We start from the raw sequence: 20,336 nt of genomic DNA, 5'->3' as shown, positions 1-20,336 counted from the left end.
ATTCTACCAGAAAACTTGAGTGCGTCCCTCTTTTCCTGCGGTTTTTTGTAAAATCTGCTTTTTTGTAAAACTGCGTGTATTTTTCTTTCACTCCTTCTTTCTCGTTTTATCGTCTTGTCTACATTGGGTTAACTAATTGCACGATTAGAGAATTCAAACCATAAAAACAAAGCGAGGTTGAGATCGTAACGAAACATGGAATGAGTTGAGTTTCTAATACATGAATATAATGTGGTATTATTATTCATTATTATAGTTTAACTGAATTAAGAAAAACCCTAAAGTTGCGAGATAGCGGATTTTCCGATAAAAATGCCTGACTGTTACATCAATGTTTATATGAAGTTCAACCTCATAATCAGAAGTAAGTAAAAGAACGAATCCCATGTGTCAAAATTACAGTCACATTGAATGAAAACAAGCAACTACCAAATCTCTCGGTGCGAAAAAAGAATTTGTTTTACGAACATGACCCACATAACAAAGAATATTTCAGAAAACTTTCTGAAATCTATCGTGAAAGGAAAGAAGCCTTTCAAAAATATTTCAAAAAAAGGTTGCTGCAAGTTGAAAATGTCCGCGCCAGAAAATTGCCAAAGATTTCTTGAATTGTTGATGTTCTTAAAGAGATTCTCACAATCTTTCTATAAAATATGTTACTGAAAGTTTCTTAGAAAGTTTTCGAGTTATGTGGGTATGAACAGAATGTCTCTGCGGGTGAAAGCACTGTAAAAATAAAAAAATAAATCGGAAATGAAATATATTTCCTTATTTCGAGAATGTACAAGTTGATTCGGTAAAACAAAACATTTATTTCCAAGCCACTAGAGGAGAAATGTTTTTTTATTTTTTTATTATTTTTTTTTTTTTTTTCATGTTCAAGTAACCCGTTTCTTCTCAGCGGTGGAAACCTTGAATTTGCGCGACGGGAAGGGCGATTCACGCCTGGATCGGGAGGGCGAATGGGTTAAGGGAATGCCGAAACGGGCCCTGCAGATGATAATGCGACGGCCCGATCAGATGGCCCCGGGCCTCTAGCACTGCGGCCTTTGCCTCCAGGTGTCCCGGTATTTGCATACGAAAGGGTTCGTCCCGACTAGGCGAGTAACGTCGACGGTGTTACGTGAGAGAGGCGCATGGGTTAATTCTGCGTAGGGTTTCGAAATCTCAGCGTGTGACGTCGTTAGACGCCTATTAATATTTCGTCAGACTTTGCGGGTCGTCTGCAGCCGGTGCTGAAAGCATCCTCGTTAGGGATTTTCGTTCTTACGGAAGAATCGATTCGCCGGTCGACCTTGAATAAATTTTTTGAGAATCGATTCGGGAGAAGATCTATTCTCAGATGTGATCAACGCATTGTGAAATGATCGGAAAAATCGGTAGAATTAAAGTCGTCATTATTGGCGAGCAGGTGTAACACGAAAAAGCAGGTAAGATAGAAAATCGACGAATATAGCGATCTAACGTGAATCGATCCGGAAATCGGTTGGATAAAAATCGTTATTATTGGCCAGGATGAATATAAAAAAAAAACCAATGCAATCCGATATTGACTCCAAAGTATCGATCTAACGTGAATTGATCCGGAAAATCGTTTAGAATTGACATCGTTTTTATCGGTGAGCAAGTAAGATAAAAAAAAGCAAGCAAAATTGATCCGAATAATCGGTGGAGGTGAAATCGTCATCATTGGCCAACAATAAAGATCTAGGACGCAAGTTCTATCGAAAAAGTATCGATCTAGATCGATCGATCCAAAGAATCGTGAAAAGTAAATCGTTAATATTGGCAAATCAGAAAATCTGTTAACAGAAGTAAATAAAACTGCATTATACGGAATGTAAAAATATAGCCATAATCAATTGATACCAAACGGAATACTTCTTCAATGCATACTCATAATAATAATCACAATATGCATAAAACGGATAAATTTCAGTTGCAGAGTGAAAACTAGTTGAGAATTTGTGTTACACCGAATGGAATTCAGAACCGTGAAATCGTGAGTTGCTGGGAATCAGTTACATTCAACTCAACGAATCAAGGAATATTTTACATAATCGAGTCAAAAGATCGATTTCTTGTACTTTTTCGATCGATCTGTAACTTTCGTTTCGTTTCGCGGTGTTCTTTTCGAACCCAATGCGCCCAATAAGGGAACAAAAAAAAAAATCAAAGTCGTGCGCGAAGACTTTTTTTTAAAAGAAAAGTGAGAATACTGATTTTCTGTGGATCCGTTACAGCAGCGTCGATCCTTAAACAAGAGAAAACAGATGTTCTCTTCGAATGTTTCTGGCTTTGAAACGGAGAAATAACGTTCTTCAGGAACACACGGAAATAGTAACAGGTGTTGCCAGAATTGCCACCTCCTGGAGTTTTTAATACATCATGTTTTCTTATTTCATCCGTTTCCTTTCACCCGTTGCTACGAAAAGATGGGTATGAATTACCTCTCCCCCCCCCCCCCCCCCCCCCAGTTTCGAGTCCGCATTTAATTCAAACAAACGAATCGATTTCGAAAGAAGTTTGTTTCGTTAGTCAGTACAGAATTTCGCAAAAAACTTTATCAACCAAAGGTGAAAAATATGGTCTTGTTATAATGTTTTGGGTTTTCAACGAAAATAACAGACTTTAATCTACAAAAAGTCAAATCCTCAAAAACTCCGTCATGCCTGGAGATTGTAAAGTAGAGAGAGAAAAAAAAAGAAAAAAAAAACACCGACAAAAAGAATCTTACGTGAATTTCGAGAACACGAAGATTAAATAAATAATTTCCAAAAAACAAGAAAAAAATTAACATTTTGGAAGAATGTCCGTCAGGAGAAATGCAAATCTGAAGTGCAGCTGCGAGACCCAATTTGTCGGAACGCCGAACGGGGCGGGTAAATTTTGGTTGTGCGGTTTGCAGGTGAGTTTGTATCGGGTGTTAAATTCGCGGCAAACGTGACTAAAGCGTCGCACTCAGCTTTCGGGGTCTGCAAATTTCCGTCTAACTAATTTCGTACAAGTTGGACATATCCAGTCGGCGTTTCCTCTGTTATAGCTACATATACAAGAGACCTCGCCGATGGATGCGGGGAGTTTCGGCCGGCCGTTTACACCCGGTTACCATCCGCCACCCGGAATTACCATATATTTCCATACCTCCCTTCCTCCTGGGGTTAAAGATCCGACTCGGAGGGTTAAAGGGTTGCATACACAGTAGCGTCGGTGCCGAAAACCAACGGGGATAAAGTACTTTGATTCCACCAAGAGAAATATATAATATTCATAATTAATGCCCAATTTTTAACTACTTGCAAATAAACTTTCAAATACCGTATAACCGATTATGTCAAGATGATCGAGGCTCATTTTATTCGAACGTGAGTAGATTCAACGTCGTTAACATACATTTTGTTATCAGAATCAATTAATAGTAAGCAATGTTATTGACAACGTAACGTCAACCTCGAGTGACAGTATTATCCGATAGTTTATCCTCTTTGCCACGATCCTGCCTATTTTATAATTATCGTTGGACAATTTTTTGTGAATTAAATATAAAGAAATCTTCAATTTTTAACAAAAAATCGAATATCCACTAAGACCGTTGCTATTTTTTTGAAAATAAGAAGAAAAAATTGTTTCATAGGAGCGAGAGGTTTGATTTGTCCAACATTAATTTGTATGATACATATGTCGCGTTATATTTAAACACGAATCGAGCTCCTCTAACATTTCACACTTCACCAAATTCCATACAAAATATAACATACAATCATCGTTCGACACAAGATAAGACGTCTTTGATATGTTTCGTCACCAGACGCTCATTTTTTATTATTATTTTAAAATTATTCCCACTCACTGTACAGTCTGTGTAAATCCAATGATCAATAAATATCCTCTCGACTAACCAAATAGTTTCTATTCTCTTTCTCTCTAATTCTATCTTCTTCATTTATATCACATACGTATAAATACCATGTAGAGATGGAAGAGGGTCGCAATAAACGCACAACAAGGCGTATCAGTGCCGAGTTTAGATACTAGAACGAGACATACGACCGCGATAATGAGCACAGCGATGAGGGTATCCACTCTTTTCTTACGTATAATAAACTTTCATCTCGGCGTTGATTGCTGACACTTTTTTCTAACCGCAGCCCAGCCTGCATACGAATACCATTCGTGAACGAAAAACATGTGATTTGTTCAGGTTGGTATGAGTGTTGAAAAGCGCATGAACCGTTGAAACATCTCACGGATATTTCTTCAGCGTTTGGGGAGAAATTGAAACGACAACGATAATGAGAAAAAAGAACTTGAACAACAAAATACCAGAAAGGATATAAAAATCTACTTATAGCCAGATGGAACCGATTAATCGTCGTTTCTTAAGTGAGAAAGCGAATGATTCTGATAAAATAGATTTTTTTCTAACCATCCTGTTCAACTATATCATTCTATTTCCGTTTCTAACGATCGAAAGAGTTTCAACTCTTAGCCACGTACTCGCGACGCTATCCAATTCCGTATAAATTATACCAATCGAATATTCATACCATTACATTAATTTATACCGATTTGTCTGTATTTATTCATCGAATATGCAAATTTATCGCATGTTTTCGGTTATTCCGCAGTCCCAAGAATGTTTTGCAACGCGTTTCGATCGTTCAACCCGGCTCACGCTTTATAAGGTTGGGTTAGGGTAAGGTTAGGTACGGGGTTGAAATGTAAAATTATCGCGTTATCTTCGAATGTGACGTGATCGATTTCATACACTCATATACAAGGTTCGTTAAATCCACCGCAAATAAATACATGGTCCGAAATTAGGTTGCTTTCACTCACCAACACGAATTGTTCGTCCATCTACTCTTTGTTTTCTTAAATCAACTGGCATTTTGCTAAAAAACGAAAAAAAGCAAGCCCTCGCATTGCCATATTCGTTTCGTTGGAATAAATGTCAGTTGCCTCAATAAAATCCCTTTACTGCACGTAATCGTTGCTTGTTTTTCGTCAATATACACTCACCGATAATTGTTCGAACTCTGTAACGCGGTGTTCCAACGTAGCGCCATTTAAAATTCGGGCTCATTGGAATTTTTCAACGAGATCATGTACGCGAAGGGAAGAATTTTTTCCCTCTCTGATTATCTCGGGATGCGGTAAGGCCGGAGGAGTAATTAGATGGTTTTAATGTAAGTATAACGTGTGGGACACACTTGGAGACTCGTGACTAACTTCTAATTAATGACAATTGCTCAATGAGCTTGACGAACTCAATTAATAACAGCGCGGCCATTTTGTTTCGGCCATACCGAACGGTTAAAGTTGGAAAAAACGGAAAAAAAGGAGAATGAAAAAATAACAACGACGGCAGTTGAACAAACCACCCGCCGAGTCCAGCGACCCATTATACCCACGCTTGGTCGTTCACTTATCTCGAAAATTTATAATGTAGTAACGGCCGTTCCTTGATTAATCCTAACGAAAACAATTCTGCATTCCGTGGTAGTCTTCATGTTTTTTCTTCTCGTAGTCTCGGTAAATTATACACATGCATTTACAACGGAAAAATTCGTTGCTTTACACAATGTCTTTCGGTTCTCGAAGTGGATTCTACAAAAACGGGAATAAATGAATTAAACTTTGCAGTCGATCCACGTCTTCATCGATGCCTAGAATATCGTGTATTGTATCGTGGATTGAATATTATTAACTGTGAATAAAACCGGATCAATTATTATAGTATTCCTCAAAATTATATAAAATCTTCACTACTTGGAGAATAAATGCTGCTCGATGTATTCAGTATCTTTAATGACGTTCGAGTCCACAAAAATACTTACTTCGCAACTCAAGATTCTTATAATATTCGGTAAATCATAACAGTGCAAAATATACTAATTTTATACCTTCAAGAGTTCATTCGAAAGTTGCAGAATGATAAATTTTTTACGAATGTCTCGTAATCTCAACGTAACCCTTTGTCCAAAGTGCTGGCAAAATTAACATTTCCTTAGAAATCACGGATAGAAAGATGCGTTGTGGACTTGTATGGACCAAAATTTAGTGTCGGGTTACCACTACCCGGTATTTTATTTCCGAAGTGAAGACGCCGGTAAATTTTTTCACAGATGCGAAACATTCTCATCGATCCTTTTGCTTCTTCTTCCCTTCGGCTGAGAAACTCTCTCTCCCACAATGCTGCGCTCTGTACCAATGTGGATGTTACACATGAGCTCTACCTAAACCGTCTAGGTGTCTCCTTCACATCGCCATGTGTTTCGAATGAATTTCCACGCACACACGCGTTGGTCTAGAGACTCTAGAGGTTAGTGGAGTTAGCATGTGGACAGTAATTCTCGCCAGCACATGTTCCAAGCATCCGTGAAGCACAGTAGCCCTTGTTTTACTCTGCTAGCTTCGCTGCCTATCCAAGAGTCAATGTTCTTCTTCGAAAACTTATTCTAACACTCCCATGCAGTAGCAGCAATTTTTTTTTTTGTCGATTTCGATTCTTCGATAACAATTCTCGCGTGTAAATAGTACCTACATACCAAGACTCCGTTTCGTACTCACAAGTTTTGTCTCCGGCGGAACAGATTGAGAACTTCGGATGCGGAACTGAAACAAGAAATAATACAAGACACGGTTGGTTAGTCGGTAAATTTCACAAACTTAAAAGCTTTCGAACGAGATGACGAATCAATGATACACGCAGTCCCACTGCACTTTTGCGTCGAAGCAGAAGTGAGTCGCAGTTGTTGTTACCGAGGTTGGTATATCGTTTTATTTTCAATCGAGGTGAACCACTTATCATGCGGGAGAACTGTGCTTGTCTCTCAGAGACTCTTTCCTAATATCAGCTGCAGCACAGCTTGTTTGTCAACGGTGTTACAACTCAGACATCTGGCGTCGTACCGAGCACACCAACATAAGTCGGATGATGTCATCCCGTAGTAAACACGAGGAACATCTCCTCGTCTCTCGTGGCTCTCGATCTTGTTCCAGTACTGTGATAGACTGACTACTATAGAGAAAAGGTGAAAGAGAGACTGCTACGCTGGAAACTCGGTATTGTGAGGAATGAGCGTGGAAAATAGAGCCGGTAACGTTAATTTGAACTGAAACGGAAGCTTGAGTTCCAGCTTTACACTTGTACACATAGACGACAAACATCTGGAAGTTATCCGCAGTCCTATTTTCAGTTCCTCGTATTTCAATTAGCGAGTCCCTCGGCCCTAATTCCGTTGGCGATCATGCAAGGTGCACCACCACGTTTTTGTTATTTATTTACTTTTTATCAGCCGCAAGGGAAGGTGATAAATTGTGAACAATAAACAGCGCGCACTTTAAGTTCCTTCGTGTTTTTAGAAAAATTTTTTTCATTGTTTTCACATCCAATTTCAGTCAGGCGAGATATAATTGCAGAGCGTCTCACATTTTGAGGATTAAATGCCCCGGAAAATTAGAAACTGAGAGTTATGATACTTTAATTGGAGAGCATAACAGGGTGGCTTCTCACGTTTCTTGCAGTTTTATTACCATCGTTCAGCAATTTTTATTTTTTTTAAATTTTTTTCTATCGCAGGCATGTCTCATTTTCATTCTAGTTTCGTCTCGTGAGACAGAAGAATAAACTCCTCTTTCACAGTTTGCAAAATTTACCAATTGCATCTGCGGAAAAGGTGGAGGAAGAATACTTTTGGCGGTAAAGTCTTGATGTTTCATTCTAGTGCGACACGTATCAAAACTGATATTTTGAAATTGGTACGATCGAAGCGAAAATTTTTCACTTTACCACGTCAATTCATTTCAACACCAAACATTTCATGTCGCGTATTGTTGACGAAAAATACTTATTGGGATGAAGAAGCAAACATTATTTAAAAAAATTCATAAATAATTCCTAGCATCTATTCGAAAGGTTACAAGAGAACTTTCAACTGTTGTTATATTTTGAACTGCAAAAATTGAAGAAAAAAAATATTGACGAATTCATTGAAGTTTCTTGGACAACGTGGCGTAAAAGTGGCTGAAATTCTCCTGCCAAGATAGATCTGGAAGCTCATTAATCTTGAAAGTCACGCGCGTAGGCCTGAAATTTACTCGACGCGAGGCCCGAAAAATTACATATAATATTTTTATTTTCTTGGTTCGAGGGCAACATACTCATGTGCCTTTTACACGAGCCCGATGATGTGCTTATAATGGGAGTTTCTGTTACCTGAAGTCCGGCGCGTTAAATTCTGGTGCTCCCCTCTGTTGCCCCCCCCCTTCCCTCCACCCCTCGCCCCTTTTACCCTTTCTTCTTTTCTCGAGGCACAAAAAACGAGAAGAGAAACGCAGAGGTGAAAAAGAAGGAGAAGAGCGAAGAAAGGTTTCAAAGTAAGTGGGCAGACTGTACGCCAAGATAATGAGTATTATCCGCGCAGCAAGGTTTAAAAATTTTATAATTAACGGATCTCAAGATTTTTTACTCAGCTCTTCTCCCGATTTTTTTTTTTTTTTCTTCTCCTCCTCTACCCTGATCCTCGTCTTCCAACGGATCTCGCCCTAAATTCTCGCACACGATTACACTTTCATCTGTGTTTCTACCTGGCACCGATTACCGGGAGTCAACTTGTAACTTTTCGAATTAAGACGCTTGATGAGTCAAAAATTAATACTTTTTCGTCAAAATTTGATTTTTACGAAACGATCACATATATGGAATTCACCAAATTTATGTGTTCACGATTGGAAAACACGACAAGTTTTCGGAAGATCTAAGAGGAAGAATACTGTAATTATAAAAAAGGCCTTAGATATCGATGTTTCGTTTCAAGTCATTTTAAAACGCATAAGAATTCAGTATAATCTGTCAAATTCATTCTGCGAATACTTATTTTATTCATAATACTGTATTCTGTCCAATCCTACTATAAGATTTTTTTTTTTCATCATGTTGGTATCATCAAATATTAAATTTTTCACAATTGCACTGATGTTGATGAACAAATGGTCGTATCTAACTGATGATGTCCCAAAAAAGACGTCTGTTTCAGTGAATTTGTGTAGAATAGTTAGTCCAACAAAAAAAGTAAATCGCATTTCATAGTCTTTTTTCCCTCCAGAGTAATGAAATCGTTTCACAATATGCTTGTGTGGTATTTGAACCCAGTTCGGAAAACTGATGAAAACATTGTATTACATATTCACAATAGAATCCCACCTTCTTCTTATTCTTTCACTGATGTTCCAAATTGCTTTCAATCATCACATATTTTCCAAAATTTAAGATGAAAGTGTACAATACGTATACTCTGATATTTAATTTTGAGTGCTTATTTGTAATGTGAATCTTTTTCTTGTGGATTTGTAGCTCACGAAAATCTTAGAATTAAACAACTAGAAACAATCATTGATTCTAAGCATACACTGAGAAAATATTTAATTGTTACAGTTACTAGAAAATTGTAGTAAAATGGTTGACACGACAATGACGGTTTAAATATTCTTGGAATGACGAGAAAAGTTGGTACTAATTACTATTTAGCGTGATTAGAGTTGTCAATACTAAATTTTTTGGTTATTGCAATATTGAATCTGTTTGTTTAGCTGACTGACACATTTCTCACTTGCAGTTATAAAACTGATTTTCATGATATACTCGGAACTATATTCTTCGATTATGGCTGAAAGGCAAAATAGTTGAACACCGTGCAGTAACCACAACCAAAAATTCCTCTCGTTGTAGGATCCACCGATATCCTTATACCAATAATGATCGAAGCAAGATGTCTTCTTGATGCGCGAGAGAAGGAGAACCGGGATGACAAGCTTCCCTTTCTTGGCGAGAGCTTTTCATATATTTGTTTATTTATTCCCCGGCTATGAGGGGTTGGCGACGGTTTCGAAACGGGACCCTCGGCTGCTCAAGCATTAGATTTTCATAAAATCCTCATAAATTATCGCGTTTGGTACACGTAACGCAGGGACGGCGGTGGACGGATGGGTATGACGATATTTCTGCACCCTACTAAAACCTTCCGCATAACCTTCGCATAATATTTATACCCCGTTTATGCGAAAGGGGTTGGCCGGCGCCTTTCACATATGCTTTTTTCGCGACCCTACAGCGTGGAAGATGAGTGAGAAACTCTAACTTAGAATGGGTTCCAGTATTTTGACGGCAAGGATCAAACGCAGAAAGGTCAGAAAATCCCACCTGTACACCACGAACTCTCACTCACACAAGCATCACAGATTGTGCTGTACTGTATTGTCAGAAGAAGATCCTAGAATCACTTTTGAAACTTTTACTGTCAGACTTTGAACTTGGATATAGTTGACGTGCAGTCGTGCGTTTTTCATGATATTGATTGTATATACTACACGGAATTTATTCTCGAACACGTGATTCTCGTGATCCTGGTTTCAGTTTAGGTTAATTTCAGTCAATTTCATTGGATTTAAGCCCAACTTCTTCGTCATTCCTTTGATTACGAGTTCTGAAGATATGAAACATTGATAAAAAAAGAAAGTCTCGAAAAGTTGAATGCAACCCCAAGAGGAAGGAAAATGATTCAGTCTTGAAATGAGTTCACTAACAACCGAATCCAATCTTTCGATGATATGTGACCAAGTTTGACTCAAGTTGAACTCTCTCTAGTTTTGTGTCATTTATTTGTTCGATCTATTCCTATTTCATTAAGTTATGATTGGATTTTTGACTTTGTTCAATTCAATTCGTTTCTCTCTCTTCAACTGTACTCAATGTAGACTTTTGCGAATCAGTTTCAATTCAGTTGACGTTGGATCCAAGAAAACTGAAATCCGCTTTAGTTCAGCTTGACTTCGCTGCGATAGTCTTGAAAGTGTTTATCACAGTTGGGGTACCATAGTTACAATTCCTACAAGTAAATCTTTTCAGCTTGCCGTTTATTCGGTTAAATGTAGTTCAGTCCCATCAATTTCCCCACAATGTGCTTCGTTCGAATGTATCTATTCCACGCTGCAGTTCAGTTCATCAGAATTCAAGTTGCTCGCCGTTAGTCAGTTTAGTCGTAATCATTCCGTCCAGCAGTCAGTGGCTCAGGTCAGTGAGATTGAATTGAATCGGAATAAGAAAAAAAAAACGAAGGGGGAAGAGAAAAAATATGTGTAGAAATAAAGGAGGGCTAGGATTCTTGGATGCTGGGAGTGGACCAACGCTCGGCGATAAATAACCACACACGCTTGGGTGGCTCCATACCGACTTTTGCCCACACAGACGAGGCGGGTCCGTTCGTTTCAGGTACGAGGAAGACGCGCAGGTAGATGGACCTTAGGGCGCCCATGGGACCGTCTCTGGGCATGTGATCAAAGATTCACATGCGCTTAGCATAGAATTTCCATAGCATTAGACGCCGGCTGTCCAAGAGACAACCCTTGCGCTCCTAGCTCGAGACTGATATATTACGCGGACCCGACCTGACTCCCTGCGCCCCATGCCTGCCTACCCGGGGTTACAGGTATAATACGTATCATTACCCATACAGGGTGTCCCGATATTACGGCTACATTGCCTCACGATATCGTCGAGAAAAATTTCCATGCGTCTTGGCTGTTTTCGTTTCTTTGTACCATTACTGAGAAATATGTGGTCCTGGGTACATAATCGAAGTTAGTTTTTTAGGTCAACTATTTCGAAATTTTTATTCTCGTACAACGCATTTTTCTCAGGGTATAACGAAGTTTGCCTCCACATACGGTGAATCTCGTACGCACTACACACCTTTAGAAATTCGCTTCGTTCAAAACTTCCCTAGCTTGTTGAAAGTTCATGACGTTTATCAAAGACGTGGTATGGCAATCGCTACAGGAATATGAAACTGAGTTCAGGAAAGATACAAAAATGTACGAAGTGAATGTGTACGATATCGAATTGGTGTAAAAAAAAAAAAACACCGCTTTCTTCAATTGAACGGTACTTTGTACTCTCTTGTTCCCGGTTTCTTCTATTGTTATCTCATACGATACATAACATAGTTTTGAACAGAAGGAGTTCAAAGTACCGGAAGAGAAATAAAACCTCCTGTGATTTCGAGAATGGTTTGAGGTTCTCAAAAGATCTTCGATACGACGTGTTTCCTAGTGTATTCTTCATTGGACTAATGAATAGTAAAACAGAGAATTCGATTTTCTAAACTTTGCAACACCTTTGACGACATATCGAATGGTTGCTAAATATTACCTGTCTGTAAACAATATTCGTTTGAAGAATTTTTGTCGTTACACCAGTGAAAACAGAAGATCGGAACTGTGGTTTCAAGACGTTGGTTGAATAAGCAAACCTCTCTCTTTTCTCTGTTGCACCAACGTTCCAAACACGACGCACAGACCAAAGTGTGTTGAACGTTACAAGAACACGCGGGCTTTTTGAAGGGGATAGGGTTAATGGATTGGCCTGTTCTTTGTGCCAGTGTATAATACAGCATAATGGGACGTGCAGGACCATTTTTAAAGCTGGTTGTTCGTCTTGCATCAGCGGTGTGTATCCTGCAGGTACCTGCCTGGAAGCGTTCCGGGTCTTCGGAGGTTGCGCGGGTATCGAAAATAATGCGTCACCTATCTGCATAGCCGGATATAACCCTTCCCATTAATATAGATTCGAGGCGAAGCAATGCAGGTTGTATGCATAGATCACGGATCTCCTTGCGATCGTGAGAATATTTCGAATTTGGGTAACCGTAGCGAGTGTAAATTTATTACCGTTGGATTATAGAATCATCAGTTATATATACGCGGGGAAATTCTTCTCACATCCTTGAATGGAAATCACAAGGCAGTCAAATGTGACGTTATTCAGGCAGTATCGAACAGTGATAGTGAATTCTTCGAGCCTATACTCCTGACTTTCGTTTCATTTCCCGCTACTGAGGCGAAATTTTTTTTTTTTTGTTTTCACCTCACGTGATTTTGCACGCTCGGCTTTATAAGGGTAAATATTTAGGGCTTAACGTGGTTAGATTGGGAAAAGGGAAGAGTAAGATTCCCCTGTAAGTTACGACACTACGGTAATCACGCGACGTTGGGGAAAAGCAACTTCCGCCAGCGTTGGGACACATGCATAGGTACATTGAAACGTAGCAGCGTGTGCGTCGGTTTATTTACACCGTGTACTGCGACAGAAGTTGGATCGTGCAGAAAAGTCATGCTTTCGTGAGCGGATGAAGTAAAAGTATTGCTTAACAGCGAGGCGAATGAAAAAGGTAAGAGACTATGTAGAGAATAAAAGAGGCGAAAGGTTGAAAACGGTTGGTACAATTATAATTGCCTGCGGGACTTGTATATCAGTTTAACGGTACGGATATCAGAAATCAAATTCTTTTTCCCCGAAGCAAACTTAAAATTAGTGATAATGGTAATGAGAAATTTTCGTTATAAGCACGCGCATTGGATACGATAGCTTATCTTTGCGTGCAATCACGAGTTCGGCTCTGGTTCACAACATGAGCGAATGAAAGAAATTGGCCTGAGCGCGCATGTTTCAGTTGTAGGTACCATTATCAATCGATCAATCATTTTCCTCTATGCCTTGTGTATGCGTGACATTTCACATTCGCGCGCGCTGTCCGCAGCGTATACGTATTGATCATAACTTGTGCCATTAAACGGCGATGTAAAATTTATCGGCAAAAAACCGTACGCACAAGTTTGTTTCAGAGATAGAGGGGGATAGAATTTTAGTATACGTGCGCGATTATCCCCTCTTGAAACATGCATGCGCGCAGTGAACTTTGGTCAGCTCGGGTCGATCTGCACGATTTACCGCAATAAAGTTGCAAATATTCCCAAACAGCTCGTGGCTGCCGCAATACTGCCGCACAAGATCGATCCAATATTCAAACGTAGCACATCTTTGTATACGTCCTTGCGCCGGGTCGTTTTTTTCTTTTCCCTTTTTATTCTTGCCCCGTACTCAAGTCGGAGCAAAGTGAAGGTAAACCGTTTTTGTTTGGAGAACCTTAAAGAGAAACTGCGCAAGACGCTTCGCGGCGCCACGCTGAGTCCTTTCTGGAGATTATGTAGTTACGCGATTTGACATTGCGTTGGTTTGAGGATCAATGGGCAGTGCCGTTTGAATGAAAACTCGTGTAAAGAGAGAAAACGTTTAAGAAAAGGTTTTATATAAATTCAACACTTTCAATGCCAAAACTGATCCTTTTGATCCGATTCCAATGTCCTTAGGCTCATTTTTTTCACTCATATGCTTATGAAATCTTACATAACCGTGTGACATTACATCAGTATTCATAAAATAAGGTTGGACACACGAGAAACGGATTGAAAACACTGGCATAGCATTTCAAACGTTACGATTATGAATCTTTTTCTTAATTTGTTTGTATTTTTCAACTTGAATTCGTGAAATTTGGTTAGATTCTTTAAAATCACACAGTATGTTGGGATGTTGGTTTATTGGTATTCACTAACATTAGCGCAAAAACACACTCCTGGACATTCTTAAACAGTTTTCTTTCGACTTATTTAGATTTTTGTTGTTTTTCAGAACAGTGTAGAACCCATACAGTAAAAAACTGTAAGCCATCATAAAGACGTTTGAAGATGTCTAATGACCTGTTTAGTGACCTCGAAGAAATATCTTGATGTCCAAAAAACATCCTTTGCCATTCTTGAACGGCAAAAAATGGGTCACAAGACATCATTTATAGAAGAGAAAAGATTAACGAGGCACAAGGTTTGCGACCCTTGCGGACGGGGAACAAGCTTCCTTCCCTGGTTTACGTCCCGTGACAATCCCACAGAAACAAGCACCGAGTCTATTAAGCCAATGAAGAAAACCACGCGGCGATGCGATGCGGGCGCGCTCTTGGCAACTCCGCAAGCTGTTTGAAGGGCATGTAGGTAGTATTAAATGAAACTTCGGGGCCTTCGGTAACTAAAGATATCAATCTGCAGGCGCATTGTACCCGAGGAGATAATTTGACGAGCGGCTGAAAGGTCCACGGCTCAAATTCCGTGACGATATAATAGCAATGCCAACCGCTTCGTAATGGCACTCTCTGCCTGCCAGGCTGCCTGCCTGCCTGCTTGCTTGCTTGCTACGGAGTCTCCGTTCATCAGGGTGGCAAAAAACCGCCTGCCTGCACAATCGCAGCGTCCAGCAAAGAACCGTTCGATGTTATCGCAACATCTACGAGTCGGTCTCCAACCGAAGCAACACCTGCGCCCTTGGTCCCACATATCTGGTCCAGTATAAAATTGATGCACTTCAGCATCTTGATCGATTGGCCTATTTCTAATCGTACCAACAACGTTTAAAGAGAATCGACTACATATGGCACAAAAGTGTTTATAGATCAGTCTTGTTAATTGTAAGCATTGACGTTTGAACAATCAAGTGTCGTAAAAGTTCCGTCCAATATTTTCCGTCGCTTATGCCACTGTAATTGATTTGATAAATGGTCCGAGTTATGGCACTAGAAACATCTAAGACATTTTTCAAGTGTGGTCAAAGATGGTTCCTCAACCCTATTATAGGTATCTGAAGTTTCGAAGGCGAAGCTTGATTGACAGCTCAAATACTTTGCTTATTCCTAGTGTTCTGATAACTTTTTTCGAAAGGAAACTCGGTCCAGCTTTGATTCCAAAAAAATAATGCGCAACTGGGAACTCATTAAGGAACATTACTGTACAAGCTTACCAAGCTTTAAGGAACATTACTGTACAAGCTCACCAAGCTTCATTCATACTCTTCAGAATCTTGTTACCAGAGTTTACGACGAAACTTGGTCTACCGAAATTTCAGCTAGATCCACGTGTAATCGATGCCTCGCTTCTGTAGGATGTACGGGTGTGATTTTTTTTCTCCCAACATACAGAGATCAGACGAGTATGTCTGGGGACGGGAATTTAGTCTCTACTCTAAGAACGCCACGGGCGGCAGGATCTCGGAGGAATATGAGGGCGGGGAACCGGTTCTAACTCGGAAAGCAACGGGACACTGACTCTTCAGGGAAGAGGCTCTCTGATCGTTCTGCCCGGGACTCGAGGAACCGCCGCGCCCCGACGGCAAACGAGACGCAATCCGACGCGACGCGCATCCGACGCAGAGACACAGAGTGGGCTTGAGTCCGAACGTAGAACTGGAGACTGGCACATGCCTCCATGTGAACGAAATAGTCATTTCGAAGAAAACGAAGAATTGGTGATCGGCGGTTTTTTCAAGGAGCGGTCGGAAATTGAAAATCACTAACGATTTCTAAGTGATTTCTAATGTTAAAAGATAAGTTTTATACTTCGACTGATATTTTCAAGTGATTCCTAAACATCCTAACTCGTTAGACTACTCATTGATTTTCAAGTTATTTTTCATGGTGAAGAATGACTCGAATTCAACTAAGTTCCAACTGATTTTCTGTCTTCAAGCCAATGAACGATTTGAAGCTAGTTGACCGGATTCCAACATCGGAGCATATCTTGCGCACTGTATGCAATTGAAAACGGAAATTAACAAGATCAATTTTTGTCGATGGATCCCACACGCTTAAAAATCCAACGGATGATGATTTGATTTAGTAAGATTGATTTTGACTGAGTTTTCAATTGATTTCTACCTCGTGATTCCCAATAGAATTTTCATCGATTGCCTAGTGTTCTCAACAGTTTCCACTGATTTCCGAAGTAGATGGAATTACAGTAATAAGGATGGGAAATCATTGGAAATCAATCAAAATCACTTGGTCATCATGAAATCGACAGCACGTGATAAGATAGAAGCCAATAGAAACCACTTTGCATCAATATCAATGATCAATCGAAACCATTTCGCATTTACCCCAAGGCTTACAGCGATTTCCATGATTTCCAACGCCTGCCGGGCGATTTCTTCAACGCTACAAAATAATTTCAAGTTACCGAAATTGACTCCCCGTAATCTCAAAACTGACAGTCGAGTTCCTTTGATTTACAATGCGATTTCCTGCAACCGCCGAATTCATGCCTACCTCGAATGAACCGAGCCCCCCAATCTTTTCGTACCACATACCAACTTCTTGCGTCTTAGCGATAAATTCAAATTTCCTCACCGCGGGGGGTTTCTGTCAATGGTATTTGAAAACCGCAGCCTTTGTTCCTCGGCTGTTGTTCATCGGGGAACCGCGTGACGCGGAAGGGATTCGATCCTATTACTACGTCAGTCAGGAATGGTTGCAGAGACCGCAGTCTCGTCTGGGCGACTTTCAAAGGGTCTTAAAAATCGGCTCCCAGTCCCAGACTCCGGTCCCTGCTCGGAATGGAACACAATGCGGCACCAGCAGCGCTGACGACAACCGGTGCTCGAGGCAAAGAAGGCCCTTCTTCTTCTTCTATTTATCCCATATACCCTCGGCGAGGATCTAGCCTCCAGGTAATATAATAGACTCTTCACCTTTCCCGGATACCTTGCTTTCTCAACAGAACACTTTGCGCCGGTAGAAGGACGCTTAAGCAACCTGTCAACGGCACGCGCCGCGGCTCTACGGATACTTTTTGCAGTCTGTGTTTACCGATTTCCGAAAGCATTCACTGACCCGAACCTCCTTTCAGCCCCTTTCAGGTTTTCAGAAAACGGTATCTTCTTACCAGGACAAACTATCCCGCTTTTTGTGTCCCGTACTTGCCGCGATTCTCGTGGGCGAAAAAAAAGGATGGGACAACATCTGTGTAATCTAGTCCCGGGTGAAAAGGACGACGGGGGAAACCGGAAGTCGCGCGTCATTCGGTTCTGAATTGTCTTTTCGACAAAATTAAGTGTGTGATCCTGCAGGCAGTTGACGCGCAAGTGGCATGAAAGTGTCTCCGGTCACCTTGCACCAATAATAAAAGCTTACCTGAATCTGAGCTGCAGCACCGCGTGGCTTCAATAATTCGAAGTGAAATTTTAATCGTTGGAAATTTATGGGTATGTACAAAGTCTCCTCACGTACAGGCATAATTTCGCACCTCAAAACATACGTGACTCAGGTTTGATTGTTCCACTTTACATATGTATGTATACGGTACGCATAACAGAAATTACACTGTCGTTACAACCGCACTATCTTTTCGACGCTTCGAACGAGCATCAGGATCCGTATAATTCACCCAATATTATTTTACCCCATATTTAACACTGTATATCTTGTAAATTTCTTCACCAGAAAGTCACGCTTCACAGTTGTTATTTTTCAGTGGTTTATGCCAGGCTTGTATCTGTATGTGTGTGTGTATTTTACTTTGTGTGTTAGTTATTACGTCGCTCTTGGTGAATAATTTCTTCGATAAATTACAACAGACGTATTTCGTGTGTGTGTAAAGTCGTTGGCGGTTGGATTTATCCTTGAATCGTGGCATGTTTCATGTTTTTATTTCATTCCCGCTCTGTCTCTCTGCTTCATTTTTAATGGTCGTTTATCGAAAATGGAATTTAATAGTTAATAATTTCAGTTGTTTGATATTCGAAGATTTACGAGACTCTTCGGTATTCCATTACTTTAATTCCCGGCAACGGGTACGTTACAAATCCAAAGTTTCTTTCACTGCGAGAATGAATTGAGTTCCGCAAAATGGACTTTTCTCAGCTCGGATATTCAAAATGTGGATCGAGTTATGGAAATAGAAAAACGCTATCCATTTAAACTTGATGCACAAAAGTTGACAGTTGCATGCGACGACGCATTTTTCATTCATAACTCTGACTTCACTTCAATTAAAGGGATGAAATTGTATATTTCTCAACTGTGAGACATTTCTCGATACGTAAATACGTGAAAATCCTGAATTTCAGAAAGCTTCAATTTTCATGTTCAGTAACCGAACAAATGACCCCGTTAACGATCCTCGGGTTCGAAAACTTTCTTCACAGCATCGAAAAGCTTGTCAAATATTCGTAGTTATTTTCTCGATGAAAATCGATGAACCGTGAGGCTTAAAAACGAAACAGCCATGTCTGGCAGGCCGGGCACTGAAGGGTTGATAAAGCGAACGCTTTGCTCGATCGTGATCACAGGACGGAACGGCGGGTGGGTCTGTTCAGTAGGTCGGAAGAATGACAGGAGTGGTCGGATTTCCGATCGTGTCAGGGTTGCGAGGAACTCGACGAGGCCTGAGGACGACGCTCGCTCGGCGCTCGAGGAGGAGCGGCGAACGCGACGGCGGCTGGCACCTAACCGACAGAACCGATATCCGCGAAAGTCCGCCGCTCCTATCCATCCTCTCCCGACGACCCGCCCGAACGCTCTGCGCGGATTGCGACCCCGGCGCATTGGCTCCTACGCACACACGCGCAGCCCGCTCCTCCCGTTGCGTTCGCGGTGAAAGGCGCGGCGCGTCGCGCGGACGCAAAAGTGAAGTTCCGCGCCTTGCCGCGGCGGCGGAGCGGCGCCACCGACAGAGCGACCTCGCGAGTGGGGATGATATTTCATCCCCACTCACCCTGCCCTTCCTTCGTTCCCTGGGACGCCGGTCGAGAAGGAAGGCCTCTCTCGCCACGTGGTGGGGAAAGAGTGCGAGATACTTTTCTCTTTGTTGCGTGAGCGTGTGTGTGCGTGCCGAGAACGGGGCGGGAGGCATGCCCGGCGCGAAACAGTTGCGTGAGCGAATGCACCGCCGAGTTTCTTCTCATTCTTATTCGGATGGATATTTTTTCAATTCTATCTCAACCTCCGTCGCTGCTCGTCACGGCGATGCACACTCCTTTATTTACTTCTTCTCTTTTCAGCAACTTCTTTCGACGCGGGGATACGAGAGAACGAAAGAACACGAAACACGTGAAAAACGGAAAACGGAAAACTGGATCTTATTTTTCTCAGGAAATATACGCAGTATTCGTAAAAACCCGAGGAACTGTTAAAAAAAATTAAATTATAAGATTATCCCTCTAATGCTGGTATGCAGTCGGGTATGAGGTTCACTGTGATTTTATGTAGTTGAAGCTCGTAACGTTGTGGTTACGATGCATTTTTCGTAAAACTCGTTATTCCGCAACTTCAGGAATGAGTAAAATTCAACGAACCTTAAAATACCATATTCAAAGATATTTTGAAGTTGAGAAATAGCAACGTTTTCTTCCACGTTTCGTTACGCTAATGTCACTCTCTTTAATCTTATATTATGCTACATTCACGAATGCATTATATATCACAATTTTCAAATAGGTGTTTGACTCATATATATGAAGTTGAGCGTTATAATTGCGTTTTCGGTAGGTTTACAGAAAAGATTTCAATTGCGGAGGCAAGCTTATGACTATTTTTTTTTTGTTCTTGACACCATTTTTTAGGCATTGTTCTGTAAAGTCACAAATTATTTATTTGAAATGTGATATTTCATCAAAC

The 20,336-nt window shown here is 40.7% G+C and overlaps 1 protein-coding gene and 1 long non-coding RNA gene across 2 annotated transcripts in view; one reads left to right on the top strand and one right to left on the bottom strand.

Moving 5' to 3' along the window:
• The window catches only part of LOC124182706 (UPF0489 protein C5orf22 homolog), an 801,650-nt gene that overhangs the window by 533,347 nt on the left and 247,967 nt on the right, over positions 1 to 20,336 (top strand). The window lies entirely within an intron of this gene.
• LOC124182714 lies at positions 6,452 to 19,210 on the bottom strand. The gene is made up of 2 exons (XR_006870837.1): positions 17,853 to 19,210; positions 6,452 to 6,618 (listed from the first exon to the last, which is right to left on the bottom strand). It is a non-coding gene; the product is annotated as an uncharacterized LOC124182714 (long non-coding RNA).

The sequence above is a fragment of the Neodiprion fabricii genome, chromosome 5 (genome assembly GCF_021155785.1).
Source record: "Neodiprion fabricii isolate iyNeoFabr1 chromosome 5, iyNeoFabr1.1, whole genome shotgun sequence".
Lineage (NCBI taxonomy): Eukaryota > Metazoa > Arthropoda > Insecta > Hymenoptera > Diprionidae > Neodiprion > Neodiprion fabricii.
The sequence above is the reverse complement of the archived record's forward strand: the minus strand, read 5'-3'. Positions and strand labels throughout refer to the sequence as shown.